A 14,321-nucleotide genomic window follows, 5' to 3' on the forward strand; every position below is an offset into this window, starting at 1 on the left:
CACTCACGCACACACACACACACACACACACGCACACACACACACACACACACTCACACACACACACACATTATAAATAGAACAGAAATGACTGTATTCCCTCTCACCTGAACACTACTTAGATGAGTCAGGAATCCTTTAACTGCTAACTCAGTCAGGCTACAGCCCACCGTTTTATGCATACACAAATGCATATACATATATCTGTACCTGTAACATGAGACATTTGTCCAAGTAACTTTCATTCTAATAATCTGCCTTCAGTAAAGAATAGCATATTGCAACAGCAATCTTTCATTCAGTAATGTGAATGATGTTCTGCTTAAATAATTTTTAAAGACATTAAGGAGATGTCATTATACCCCATGGCTCTTCGTAGGCTTCTGTATAGCAACACATCTTTACTTCCCACCCATCCCTTCAGCAACAGCGGCGGCAGCAAAAACGACAAGCGACAGTAGCAATTAGCTCTCACGGCCCTCCACCATGCTTCTGAATAATGAAAATGGGCTTGGAGTCCAGCACGCTGACCAAAACACATAAATGATTCACAGTTTCACAATATCTGGAGCCTTCAAGACAGGCTTCTACCATTTCAAAAATATGATTCTCATATTGATTCTCATGTGATTCTCAGGTGATTCTCATTCTGAAAATATTTTAAGGAAAAATACAGATGCAGCCTTTTTTATATGAAGTCTGGGTCTTTGAATACCTTTTTTTGAGTAGCTGATGGTGCCCTCTGTTGGGAGAGGAAGGTTATACAGCAATCCACTGCCCTCTGCTGTCTTGTGATGTCATAGTGTCTCAGATTGCTGCATCAAAAAGTCAAAACGCACAGCCAGACAGGCTGAGACGGTTTGTGTCTGACACCCTGGGATTGTATGGGACCGTCAGGTTGCTTGGCTCTTAATCTTGTTGTCTGAAACACTTTGAGAGCCTTTGTTCACAAAAAGAATTTGACACCTGGTTTCTGTCCAGTCTAATTACAATGTAGGCTGCCATTAATTCCTTATGTTACATTAAGGTATTGTGTTACTCCAGACATATATATGGGCCAAGAGTTTTCCTGCATATCTGTGTGTGGGGGAGGGGGAGGGGTACGTTTGTGCATGTGTGTCTGTGTTCCGTGTACGTGACTATGTGTGTCTGTGTGTGTGAGCTGCACTATTCTTCCTGTTCATGGTCAGTTTTTATTTGTTTATTTGTTTACTGTTTTCTCAGTAGGGTATTATTTTAATGTCACGCTATTTTACCTTAATCACTGCATTATTACATAGTAAATGCAAAATTACTTTTACTACACGAAATCACTTCATTCTTAGAATTACTTGAACACAGAACTCTTCGGAATTAAAAATGGCACGAGAGAAAACTAAGTTATTGAATTGACCTCTTCAGAATTAAGAGTGTCGAAACAAACAAAAACCCGCGTGACCGCCTGTATTATCCAAGACCACATTGTGAAGTTGTATTTTAGTGTTAAAAGGAAAGTCATTGCGCGTGCTAGTCTATCCCTCTTTAGAAAGGTGACCATGTACACTTTGCTGAGAGTCCAGCTGTCTCCAGCTCATGGTGAGGGACTGGTGGAGAGTTTAAACTGAACAGATTCCTTTAGTAAACCCCCTCTCAGCCAGCTGACAGTAACACAAAGGTCACGCGTCAAGGTGACGAAGCTACTGGCTTTGTTGGTAAACAAATTAATCTTCTCAAAGGTCGTCATTTGTCGTCGTCGTCCGCTGTCTCTCTAACCTCCCCATCTATGCTCGGGAGGAAAATCTGTCAACAGCTCAGATCCTGCCGGGGGTCTGCAGACTGCCGCGCAATCAGCATTCCGCAGCGGCAACACACACACACACACCTGATTGCGGCGTCGCGCGCTGCTGCGCCACAGCTGTCTCGTGGACAGAAGCCGCTACCTGCTCGCGCATGCCAACACGTACGGCGCTCGCCGCTCTAACCGGCGCGTGCTGGACCCCTGCCTGCCGGCGCTCGCCTCAGAGCCCAACATCCCACCCAGTCCCCCGTCCTCACCCCGCCTTCTGTCCGCATACACCTGCATACGCTTCCACTCTGGCGTGTATTTGTTTCGGTTATTTTCCTACTCTTTGTTCTCCCCCCCCCCCCCCCCCATCCAGTAGGCTTGCAGGTTCGTCAACGGCTCCTTTTTATTTTCCACTTTTTTTTCTGTAATTGCGTGATCTATGACTTAAGTCTTCACAGCTTCTTTCTATCTTCAGAACAAAAGGAAAATTCAATTTTGCTCCAGCAGCTGCCAGAGCTCTGATTAATGGCTGCTCGTATCCCTGCCTGCTGAAAGGTAGCCATTCTGAACAGCGTGGAAATCCAGGCAGTGACCCGCAGCTAATAACACTCTACTTGGGCAGGCTATCGAGCGCAAAGCGCCACTGTTTCTTGTGCTGGTTGATAGTGGTATTGCCCATAAGTTGCCTATAAGTGACACAGGCCAGAAGGTTAATAATCTAAACTTTGGGCTTCACCACTTTACCACTCTCGTGTGCAGTAGAAGAGAACAGTGAACAGCCCAATATACTGGCATTGCTTTGGGGTCGATTGTAACTCATGCACAGTAAAGTATGTGGCACCTGTAAAGCTCGTGGAATGGTTAGGACTACATCTAAGTCAGCGATAGGGGTTGCATGAAATGTGTGACAAATGTTTTCTTATTAGGCTATTTACAAACATACATACACATACAGGCTACATACGTACATACCTACATAACAATATGATCCCATTAAGCACTCGGTCTAAAACACCTGGTACGCCCAATTCCTGCCAGTAAAAAGTCGCAACCTTTTGGTCCTAAAGTAATTTTGCAAAGATCACCAGTTCTTACATTCCTTGCAATAAAAAGCCACAAGGACTTAATGGCTTAAAGATTGTATCGTTCTAATCCACACCACGAGTTCGTGAAATAATCTGCGCATCTATTGGTATCTTATTCTTCAGCACACTCTTGTCGCTGTCATATCAAACACTGGCTGGAAACGCGTCAGCGGGGAAACTAGTATGAAAAGCACGGAAGCAGTTTTTTCGTTTGGCGGCGGTGCGCTGTCTCTGCGATGTGCCAGCATGGCTGCGGGGGAACAGAGGAACAGACGCCGGCTGCTAATGGAACCTCGAGCCGCCGGTTCTGGTTCCGGTTCTGCTGTCATGTCGAGTCGTCCGCCTGTCTGTTCCGACCAGATGTTTGATGTAGCGGTGCAAGCGGGACGCAGTTTCAGCCCCGTGGATATACTCGGCAGTTAGTGATTAACTCACGACAGCTGGCGCGACATTTAAAGAGGTGATGTATTATGATAGAGTGACAGGCTGGATTTTGTCTGTGATGTGATTAGGTGTGAGTTGTGGACTTGATGGAAGAGAAAATCCAGTAAATCTCCCTGTAAAAATCCATCTTTGCTTCAATATGAATATTTGTTTCTAATTTTGCTACCATACACAAACTAATGTGAAATCGCTTTTCAAGTAAAACCTGAATTTGTCCCACTAGTTATAGTTATAGTTATTCAGATTAGCAGTGTTAAAAAAAAAAAAAAAAAAAAAAAAAAACGACCTTAAATTAAGTTTGGAAAAGACTAATTGCCACTTGGGGGTGGGGGGGGGTCTTGCCAACTTTAAATAATTACATCAGCAGAGTGTATAAAGCGAAGACTATAATAAAGAAGACGTTTGTCTTGGCAGGCTGATATGTAAAGCAGAGCAGAGACACATGGGCGGTGAGGAGAGTCGAGCTGACACTGCTGCCATCAGCACTACCAGAACAGTGGTGTAGGAGGACAGAGGTGGGCACAGTCCTTCAGTTTTCAGCATCTCTCTGTCTCTCTCTGTCTCTCTCTGTCTCTCTCTCATTCTTTCCCTCATTCTCTCTCTCTTGCTGTCTCACTCTCTCTTGTTCTGTCTATCTTTCTCTCTCTAGACCTTACTCTCAGTTCAAGTTAACAGTGCTTTATTGCCATGAATTTCATATGTTACATTATTGCCAAAGCAAAATACCTTAACCAGAAAAGAGGAAATAGGCAGGAAATAATAAAAGAAAGTGTATTATCTACAAAACAAACACTTAACCACAAATACTGTCCAACTAGGAGGGGGGATTACTGGTTGTCTTTGGCTGTGACAAGATGCCAAAAATTTTGCTGACTCACTCTTTCTTTCTCTCCCCTCAGCTTTATAGAGAATGTTATAGAGAATAACAAACAATGTTTGGGCACTTTAATAACCTGTATGGCACTTTCTTTTTTGAATAGCCACACTCTTTTAAAACTGTAGAATTTGTTCTTTTGGAAAATTCTTTTTGATGTGACAGAACACTTTCAGATTCAGATCTTCCACACAAACAAAAATTAAGATTGTGTTGGGTCTCACATGTATCACAGTTAAATGATAATCCCTTTACCAAGTCATGGTCAAATTTTGCACATTGTACTTATAGATGTGTGCTCACAATGCTGCTTCCACAGTTTTGCATTCAAAAAGGGTCATATAATTGGTAGGAATCATTATACATGAGGGAACCTGAGTGACATTTATCAGTGCAGCTTCCCTGGACAAATTCACGGACCTGAACAGCAGGACTGTTATTGTCAGAACAATGCATGCACCATTTTGGGACCTCTGCTCCTTTAACTCTTTTACACTGCCAAGCCATTTAGCCTATTTACCTTATGTTTTAAAAGACAGCACAACGTTTACAGAAGGAGACATCATACACTAGTTCCAAATGTTTTTCATCATTATAAGGTGCACTATAATTTTTCAGAATTTTCCATTGTCTGTTAGTGGTAGTGGTCTTAATAGTCAATGTATATGTTGATTAACCTCTTTTATAAAAATTAGTAATTGAAAACTAAACATCACATGGACATTTGCTGCATTCTGAGAAATTGTAACAGACCTCAGCTTTAATACAACATAATCAGCTCAAAGAGATAAAGTACAAATTCTGGTAGGTAATATACATTTTGACTGGAAAAAGCTATCTGGAAAGTCATGGGGATTTGCATCAGCATTCCATGGATTCTGTGTGTATAACAAACAATGAGCCTTTTCTCCCATCACTGTGTTCAGATAAAGTATAGGTTGGTTCAGCCAAAAAAAATGTAAAGCCAAGGTCAAAGATAAAAGTATACCAGAAGCTGAACATTCAGACTCGCATTTTTGCTTCTGTATCACCTGAAGCCAGACCAGAAGTAAGTTAAACAAGGCCAACAACTTTATAGATTTTCTCCACTGAGTTGTTTTCAGTCTTCTCAGACTAATCTTGGCATAACCTCGATTGCTCTTATTTGATGAGGATGAGTTCTGTTCCACATTACTATCTAGCTGGAAAAATAGTTGTGTAATGGCTGGCAAGTTTTTGATTTACTTACTGATTTACTTATCTAAAGGGTTGCTGTCAAGAACATAATTGTGGATTTATTTATTATTTATTTTTTATTCATACAGAAGCCCAAGTTCTTGCTTTCCATTAGTGATGTAATACAGATGTGTCTGTGCTGTTTGTGTGTGTGTACTTATGCCTGTGGTGTTTTTCTGTTTGTGCACGTGTATATGTGTTTTATTGCAACATTTATTTGTTGTTAATTATGTCCATAAAAGTCCGCCTAGTAGTCCCACCCATCAGGACTAATTGAATTCTAAAGGGGAAAAAAGCCTGTAGCTGATTTGATTAATGTAATTTCTGCTTATTAATATAATTTATGGTTATTGTGTCCACCTTAAAAGCAACAGAAATTACACTAGCATTTGCATTTGCCTGTGCGTGTTCTTGCCTGCGTGTGGTGCCTTTTTAAGTGTATTAACACTCCTGTCAATGATCCATGTTTGTGATGGTCTTCAACAGCTGGCAGCCAACTAGAAACACTTCAGGTCTTCCAGGAGGGCCATTACCCCCCACCCATCATCACAGCCCCCACACCCCTTTATCTCTCTCTCTCTCTCTGTGTCTCTGTCACTTTCTGTCTCTCTCTTTCATTCTATCTCTCTTCATTACACACACACACACACACACACACACACACACACACACACACTCATCACAGCCTGGAGATGGCTTGCTCGTCTTATTCAAATTGGTCTCGGCAGGAAAATGCACTCATGATGATAGGGATAATAATGCAGGAGAAAAGAGCCAGTCTTCAGCTTCAAACACCATTTAATTTGGAGATTAAGCAAATAAAAAGCCATTATGGCCATCCGTACTGCAGTATTAGGCTGCTGTTATAAGCCAGTATCCACTCTCATTTAACCTAAATGAGCTATAAAAGGGAGATATTGCATATGTTAGTGTTTTTAAGTGTATATTTTCCCCCCACCTTTTCATTTTCCAATCTTTATGGACATCTAGAATGATGAATGCTATATAAATATAGGCTATTTTTTTTTATAGTAGCCTATGATGAGAGAGTTTGTGATCCTTCCACAAGGCAAATGAAAGAGGTAGAATAGGATAAAAAAATTCTATCAGAGTTTTAATCAAATGTGCAGTCAACATGATTAGATACAATGTCTGATATTATTTAAATCTAATTACCAGCAGATGGTTGCTTGATGCACTTAGGGCAACAGAACCAAAGAGGAATCATTAGGAAGTTGAGCTGAGTGGTACCCCGCCACCCCCACGTTGTAATAGTCATCACCCAAATGTTAATTAGTGCTAATTTAATTATTTAATTACATATGTGCTCTTCTTGCTATGTGTTGTCTCCTCTCTCTCTCTCTCTCTCTCTCTCTCTCTCTCTCTCTCTCTCTCTCTCTCTCTCTTTCTGTCTCTCTCTTGAAGATCAGATAGATATGTGAGCATTAGTGCATTCATTAGTCATGCACTGGTGTTTTCATACGAGTGCCTTCTTTCATAACTGCGGCAGGCAGAGATTGGAAAGCCAGCTCACCTGTGGAGAGGGATGCAGATGTGTGCTTGACATTCTGTGTGTGTGTGTGTGTGTGTGTGTGTGTGTGTGTGTGTGTGTGTGTGTGTGTGTGTTGTATGCAGTGTTCAGAACACTTTAGGTCACCTGGGGAGAGAGAGATAGACCAGCTCACTGGGATCCTGGTGGCGCCATGCGGAGTAGATCAGGCCTAATGCTATCTAAGATTGCTTCATTTCCAACCATGTGCTTTTAAATGGTGCCACCATTCCTGCAGGAGCGTCATCATCAGCGCTTCAGTCGGTATAATGCGCCTGCGATAGTGAGGAAATCCGCTTTCCACAGAATAGTCCTGTTTCACTATGGCTTATAACTGTTGCTATGGGCTATGGAGATCCTGCTTGTGGAGAACCTGTACATATGTATGTAGTCTTCATTGTGCCTTTAAGATGTAAATCATGAAAATTATTGCTATATATTTATATATACAGTATATATCTCTGTCTCTCTACAGCTTTTATATATATATATATATATATATATATATATATATATATATATATATATATATATATATATCAGAAGTCCTTCATCAGTTGTGAAAGCAAAATATTGTAGTTGTGACAATTTCATAGACAATCTGACAATCTGACTATTTCAAAGACAATTTCAGCAATCTGACGGGAACCTAATTTCAAACTCACTTGCGCGTATGAGTTTAAAATGAGTTCATGATGTACAGTGCCCCATCTCTTCTACTCCCATAACGTTCCATGCTGAAGCACCACCAAGTGCTGCAGTCCTCTATTCCAAAACGTTTATTCCTGTCATCTCCCAGGATCTTGGCAGGCTCATCAGTCATCTGCGAAATGAATCTGTTATAAAGACTAGACACTACATTTTTGTATACTGACAACCATCTTTCATGACGTGTCTTGGTAAGGGAGCATCTGCGAATGATGAATTCAAGTAGTTTTGTGTCTTTTCCACCATAGTTCAGGTCGGGTTGTTTTGCAGTTCCATGAGTATCCTGCAGGAGGCACTGCCGTTGTCCTGTAATTCAGTACAGCCAAAAACAGAATCTAGAAGATTTAAGATCCCATCCATAAACTGCAGAATCAGGACTGAGGCCTAAGGAACTAGGCCTGGACTCACTAATTAAAGGGCATGGTAAATATTCACACAGCTTTTTTGCCATTTTGATAAATATGAATGGTACTAAGTCTAGGGCATGTGTAGTAGTTGTAGTTGACGTTCATGTTGGCCCATTCTGTTTCAGTGTTGAACATCAACAGGTACACTACTGCCGATGAAGTATTTTGTGTCACTGTCACGAATCACACAACTATGTTGGGCATTTTTCATAACCAAAGCTTCTTATTTACCCCCCACCCCCCTACCGCGCCCCCGCCCCATGGGTGTGTGTTCTTCATGATGTCATTCTCTTCCCCAAGAATACAAAAGTGCATATGCAGGTGATTTTCTCTCCTACACTCCATTTTCTTATTGATTTTGCATCCTTGTTGACATTAAGTTGGCCTGACACATCAACAAGATGAATCATTGGTGGTGTACACTGGCATCAGACCCTCAGCAACAGGTTTGTCCCATGCAGGCTGCATAAATACAGATGTGTAGTAAATCAGCACACTACCTGAGACGAGTGAAGGGTCATATCACGGTGTATGTGTGTTCGATCATGGAAGGCCTGGGAACATAGTGGGTCAGTGCCCAGATGGACATGGGGAAATGGTGTGTTTGTGAGTGAGAGAGGGAGAGACAGAGATGGATGGATGGATGGATGGGTGGATGGATGGATGGATGGATGGATGGATATCATCTCATTAAGGCCAAACAGAGTTAGGACAATTCTCTCTACTACGGTGTTAAGAACTTTTAAAGAGCGTAATCTGCCAACTAATGGAACAGAAGGCAAAAGCTTGAAATCGTGCTTTCTTTGAAAAATATTCCATGTGTCTTCATATTGTCTTTTTGTTTCTTTTTGATATTAAAATCATTTTACATATTATTTGCTGAGCATGTTATACTGTAGGCTGCTATCTCTGGATAATTTGAGTGGGCTGAACCCATAATTATAGTCTAATTAAGTAGACCAGGCTTTGATGTGCAGGCCTGTCTGGTGTGTGGAGTATGGGCCCCTCCAGGAAAGCCCTTCCACAGTGGACAATAGATAATAACATGTAGCTGGAGATATACTTTGGACCATAGCAGGAGCCACAATTCTCTGCCTGTCTAATCCTCTCCATATTTTGAGGGCCAATCCTCCATTCTCCCGCAATTACAGGCTCCTCACCCAACAGCTTATTTGTGCTAGCAGTTAGCAGTACATTGATTTAATATGTTTGTAATCAGTACATACAGCCTCGGGCCAGGAAATGTAAATTTTTCATACGCTTACAAAGTAGCCTTTGATTTTCTGTCACGCGTTAATTACTGCGATTCGCCGCTAGATGGGAAGCTTTTGTAAACTAATTACAGGGTGATCATCACGTACCGTGAGCATGTTGTTTTTCACCTTTTTAATTTCGCTGTCCCAGGCAGCGGCAGCCACCCACCTTGCCGTACCGGCCTCCCGACCGCACCCCTGAGCTATTAGCTTCCACTAATTCGGGGGGTGACACGGTTAGCATCCGACCCAAAACTGTTGTGGTATCGGCGCTGTTAATTACTGGAGTAAACGGTTGTGCCGCTGCCAGGGACCTATTGCGGCGGGGCTTTAAATTGTGTTTCCGCCATCTGGGGGAGCCCAGAAGAAGAAAACGGGTAGAGAGTTGATCGCTTGCCTACAGCCTCGGGGTCCGGGGCCATATGGAGACAGCACTTTGCCTGCGCTTTATTGCACACCTTGCTGTTTTAATCAATGGCAAGCCTGCTCACAGTACGATGAGAGCAGGGCTTATTGCTCGGTGTCATTGAACTATTTTCCTACTTTCTTTCTTAGTCTACCCTAGCAACTTAGTAGCCGCGCAGTCGTGCCTTTTGGGGTCTGCCGATGGACCGTAACTTGCTTAAATGGCATGTCATAAAGTACTATTGTTTATCCACCGCAAAGCATTCTCGATTCTCGTTATGGGCTTGTTAGGAGTCCAAATCAAATCCGAATTTAGGTTGAGTTTTATATACATCGTTTGTGTTAGAGTAAATTAAAAACGGAATAATATCGGAAGTTGGTTCCTAAACAGCTTTAAGGCAAACAAAGTCACACAGGGCAGGCAGGCCGCGCTTCAGTAAAGAGCTCGTTCCCTTTCCAGTTGGTGTAGACGAGTCATCATGACTGTTTCAGCCTTATGTTACAGATTCTGGTAATGGCATATATAACTGACTGTGTGTGTGTGTGTGTTGAGGGTAATGGTATCACTTTGTTAATGGTGATGGTAGAAGTGTGACTGCCACAGCTGTAGCCCCTGCTCCTCGTCCCCATGTTCCAGCACTGCCGGCCCCGCGGGGCCCTCCATGGCCTGGCTGCAGGGCACAGAGAGAGGCCCCTGCTATTCAGCAGGCTGTGTGCATGTTGGTTAATTATTGTCTGTGCCGGGGGCACTGCAGGAGGGAAAACTCAGAAAACTCACCGTGACGCGCACAAGGATGCACCCGCCTGTGAGGAAGCAGAGAATAAAAACCAAACGCCTCGATGCCATGTGTGTGTGTGTGTGTGTGTGTGTGTGTGTGGGAAGTGTGCCTCTTGTTGATCTGACTGTTCAGTACCTTTTTTGTTACATTGCTTGACACAATGATATATGGAGTATGTGTGTGTGTGTGTGTGTGTGTGTGTTATCCTCAGGGCATTGAACAAGGCTGACATGTGAAGACCTCTGGGGACTCACAGAGTGGCCTGCTGGACTTCACATAATGGACACAGCTGATAAGCTCGCACTGCAGAACATGAGCACACGCTGTATCTATGGATACAGCAAATACACATCATTATGCACTTCTTTATATGTGTTTATATTTGAACACACAGATGTGTGTTTTCTTTCTGAGGGCTTGTCAAAGTTCCACACATAAACAGTATAAATAGTAGTGATCAAAAACATTTTATCATCATTGCATCACTGCTGCCATTTTTTACTGGCTAAAGTTTGTATTATCATCAAGCTCAGAGCATAGAACAATGCACTAAAATGTGGTTGTTTAAATCGCAGTTAAGCCCGGGAGCTCTTTCTGTTCAAACCACCATGCACAACATTAATGACCCCTTCACATGCGATCGTTTATGAGGAGCCTCTTCTCTTTTAAAAGACTTTTTGAGGCTAGAAGCCAGTTAAAACCTAACGGTGCTTGAGCGCCAGCACTTCAGCCAGTTGACGGTCCTTTTGAGGGAAAGTTTGATCAAGTGACAAATAAATACTAAGAGCCTCCTAACCCTGCTGGGAGGTTCGGTGTGTCCCTACAGACATAAACAGGGCTGATGAATACTGGTAATACTCACTTAATGGAGCATCTGTGGTCCAAGTTTCATTGCCAAGAGAGCATGAAAACAAGTCAGATTGTAGAGGGACAAACGTGCGCATTATCACAAGCATGCTAAATTACAGGTGTTCTTGCTCAACCACATTAACATTTTCCAAGGCTTTTAAATCTTTAAAAAGATGTCCTTTCACTCATGTAAGCATTTTGTGTCTCCAGTTTGCTGTCAAGGATATCAATATTTCCCCCAAGCGCAGGTTAACTGTAAGGGCAGGCGTCCGAGAGGAGGCTCTCTATAGACAGTCATTAACAATTGGCTCCAGTTATTGAATTTGTGAATTAATGCATTGTGCTGGGAATCTGTGTACCAGGCCACCCTCAATTACCAACCTGGGGGACCTCCTGCAGAAAGCTTAACACAGCAATTAACAACATAATTAAGTGCTAAAGTCGTCGTGCCATTCTGCCGCTGCAGGAACAAGAGTGGTATTGATCAGAGGAGCGCGATCTGACCCCTGATTGATCTGCTGATTGATTGGCTTGCATACGCATTCATCACCCACTCCAAAAGAGAGGGAAGAACAGATTCTGGAGGGTAGAGAGGGATGGAGTGGTGTGTGTGTGTGTGTGTGTGCATGCAGGCAGGAGTGTGTGTATAAGAGAGAGACATGAGGCTGTTAAGCCAGTTGATGTGTCAGTGTGTCAGAGGTCCTTTGCTACTAGACTGCTGTGTGACAATCTGATAATGGCTTGTTACACTTTCCTGTCTGTTGTGCCTGCTATAACTTTGTATATGTCTGTCACATAGTGACCACAGTGCACCATTGCAGGAACATAACAACTACTTTCTTTCTTAGCAAGCTGACCTTCTCACCCTTTAATTCGCTTAACGTTTATCTTCGGTATTTGCAAAAATGGTTGTTTGAACAGGAGGGGGGGAATCACTGTACTGCACTGCTGCTGTGTGGCTGAGCAGATGCTGGTATACAGCATGGGTTAAACGCCTTTTAAGCAGCTCTCCAGGAGCATAATCACTACAGCTGCGTCCTGAACCAGATGCATACTGCCTGGATCTGCAATGCACGTCATCAAAACATTTCGCTTTCGTTCTGAAATGAGAACTCCAATAACCACTAGGACCGGATCAGCCACCTCGTAGGCCTGCCCTGCTGGGGTTAAATGACAGCGAGCGCTGACTGTCTTCGGGCTTCCCGTGGGACCTGGGAGATGGAGGAACAAGCTGGGGAGAGGCTGGAAAATGGGGTGATGGAACAACAAATAAAGTGCCAGGTCTTATTGTGTCAATAAACTAATCCCACTTTTAGAGCCTGACCTCTGACCTCTGGCCTCCAGACACTGGACAACCCAAGAATGTCCCTGGGGAGGAAAAGAGAGACACAGAGAGAGAAAAATACAGATAGAAAAAGAGACAAAGGGAGAGAGATAAAGTGTGCCTAATATTTTATATTACCCATAGTATCCAATGTATTTTAGGTGCATTTAATTGGAAAATACATTTTCTCAGCCCAAACTCTGCATGTTTATGAACATGACTGTTTAAATGTAACCTACCACTAGAGGGCAGTCCTGTGTGGAAGGCAACAAAAAGGAATATTCTACCAAATAATCTCGCAAATATCTGTAAATATAATTTGCAGCTGTTTGACTTCCTTTACTCTTTGTTTAAAATAATTTACATTTTTACTACAGTCATTGAAAGTGATTTTCCCTGGAATTCTTTAGAAAACATTGGAATGGGGCACAGTTTAAGCTAGTTCACCTAAAATGGTATGTTTAAATCAATCTCTTACAAGGAAAAACTGCTTTGGAAATAATAATATGTGATAGTTTGGCCTTTATTAACCATCCTCCAGCATTGCTACCATAATGAGGTAGAATACAGTATGTTCCCGCCCTGTGTCTCTGCCATACCCTGTGTGGTCCTGCAAAATTGAGGTGACACCAGAAATATGTGGCTGCTCCCTGTGGCAGTCAAAGGTTGCTTGGTATGACAGCCAAGCGTTTTCTGCTAGTCCTCACTCAGTGAACTCTTGCCCTGTAATTACAGCAGAGCTTGCCCTGTCACAAGTACTTGTGCTCACACACACACACACACACACACACGCGCGCACACAAAATTAAGCTGTTTTCTCAATTCTGGGTTCTTGTTTCGACGTTATCAGGACTCAAATAATTTGATTTTAAAGTATCAGTCTCTAGTAGACCCACCACATTATTTAGACAGTTGTATGTAATACTATCTGTTAGATCGTCCTTTAATGGTGAATCAGCATAATACATCAAAAGCATCAAAGCAGACAAAGGAAGAGGGACATTCTGTCCCCAGAACCTTAAAGTAAAGAAAGCCACAGACAGACATAACCCAAACAGCAGACAGCCCGGGGAGACACGTGTACAAACCCGATGTCCATTCAAGCCTCCATTTACATTCAAACCTGTTGCAGAAAGCCATCTTGTTTCATAATGGCAGGGAGGCTAGCGCCGGGTCATGGGCGTTTGCCCTTGCGCTCCGGCGCTGCATTGTGGTTTTGGAGGGACCTCAGCTGCACGCCTGTGGTTTTTAATGAAAACGTGGCGCTATAGAAAACAGGTACAATCCGGGTTCGCATGTCAGCCGCCTTTGTTATGTCGGACAATGCGGTCTGATTCTTACAGTCGCGGTAAACGTCCCTCTGGAGTCTGCCCATCGTGTGGTTCTTCGGAGCTAGCAGACGGGAGCCGCCTCGGAATCAATACAGCACTAAACGAGGGTTCCTTTTCCTCTCTTGGATACCTCAATCTGCACTTTTATGTCTGTCTGTAATTTTGCCCATTGATCGCCCAGTGCACTCTGATCTTATTGAGGCAGGGAACGGATTTTTACATCGTTGCATCGCTGTGTTGAGGGGGAGATTTATTTTCTATGATGGTCTCATAGAATCATATGTTGATAGTTAATTTATCGTTCATATTGAAGGGAATTTTCACCTAAAATGT

General features: G+C 42.8%; 1 long non-coding RNA gene across 2 annotated transcripts; it reads left to right on the forward strand.

Annotated features, from left to right (window-relative positions):
* Nucleotides 1-3,064: 3,064 nt before the first annotated feature.
* LOC145653216 (uncharacterized) lies at nt 3,065-14,321 on the forward strand. Of its 2 annotated transcripts, none has more exons than XR_014119583.1 (3): nt 3,065-3,310; nt 3,709-3,809; nt 10,696-14,321. It is a non-coding gene; the product is annotated as an uncharacterized LOC145653216 (long non-coding RNA). The 2 variants fall into 2 exon arrangements; XR_014119582.1 differs by lacking the exon at nt 10,696-14,321 and adding an exon at nt 7,019-7,329.

Source organism: Electrophorus electricus, chromosome 23 (assembly GCF_041902795.1).
Source record: "Electrophorus electricus isolate QZ-2024a chromosome 23, ASM4190279v1, whole genome shotgun sequence".
Taxonomy (NCBI): domain Eukaryota; kingdom Metazoa; phylum Chordata; class Actinopteri; order Gymnotiformes; family Gymnotidae; genus Electrophorus; species Electrophorus electricus.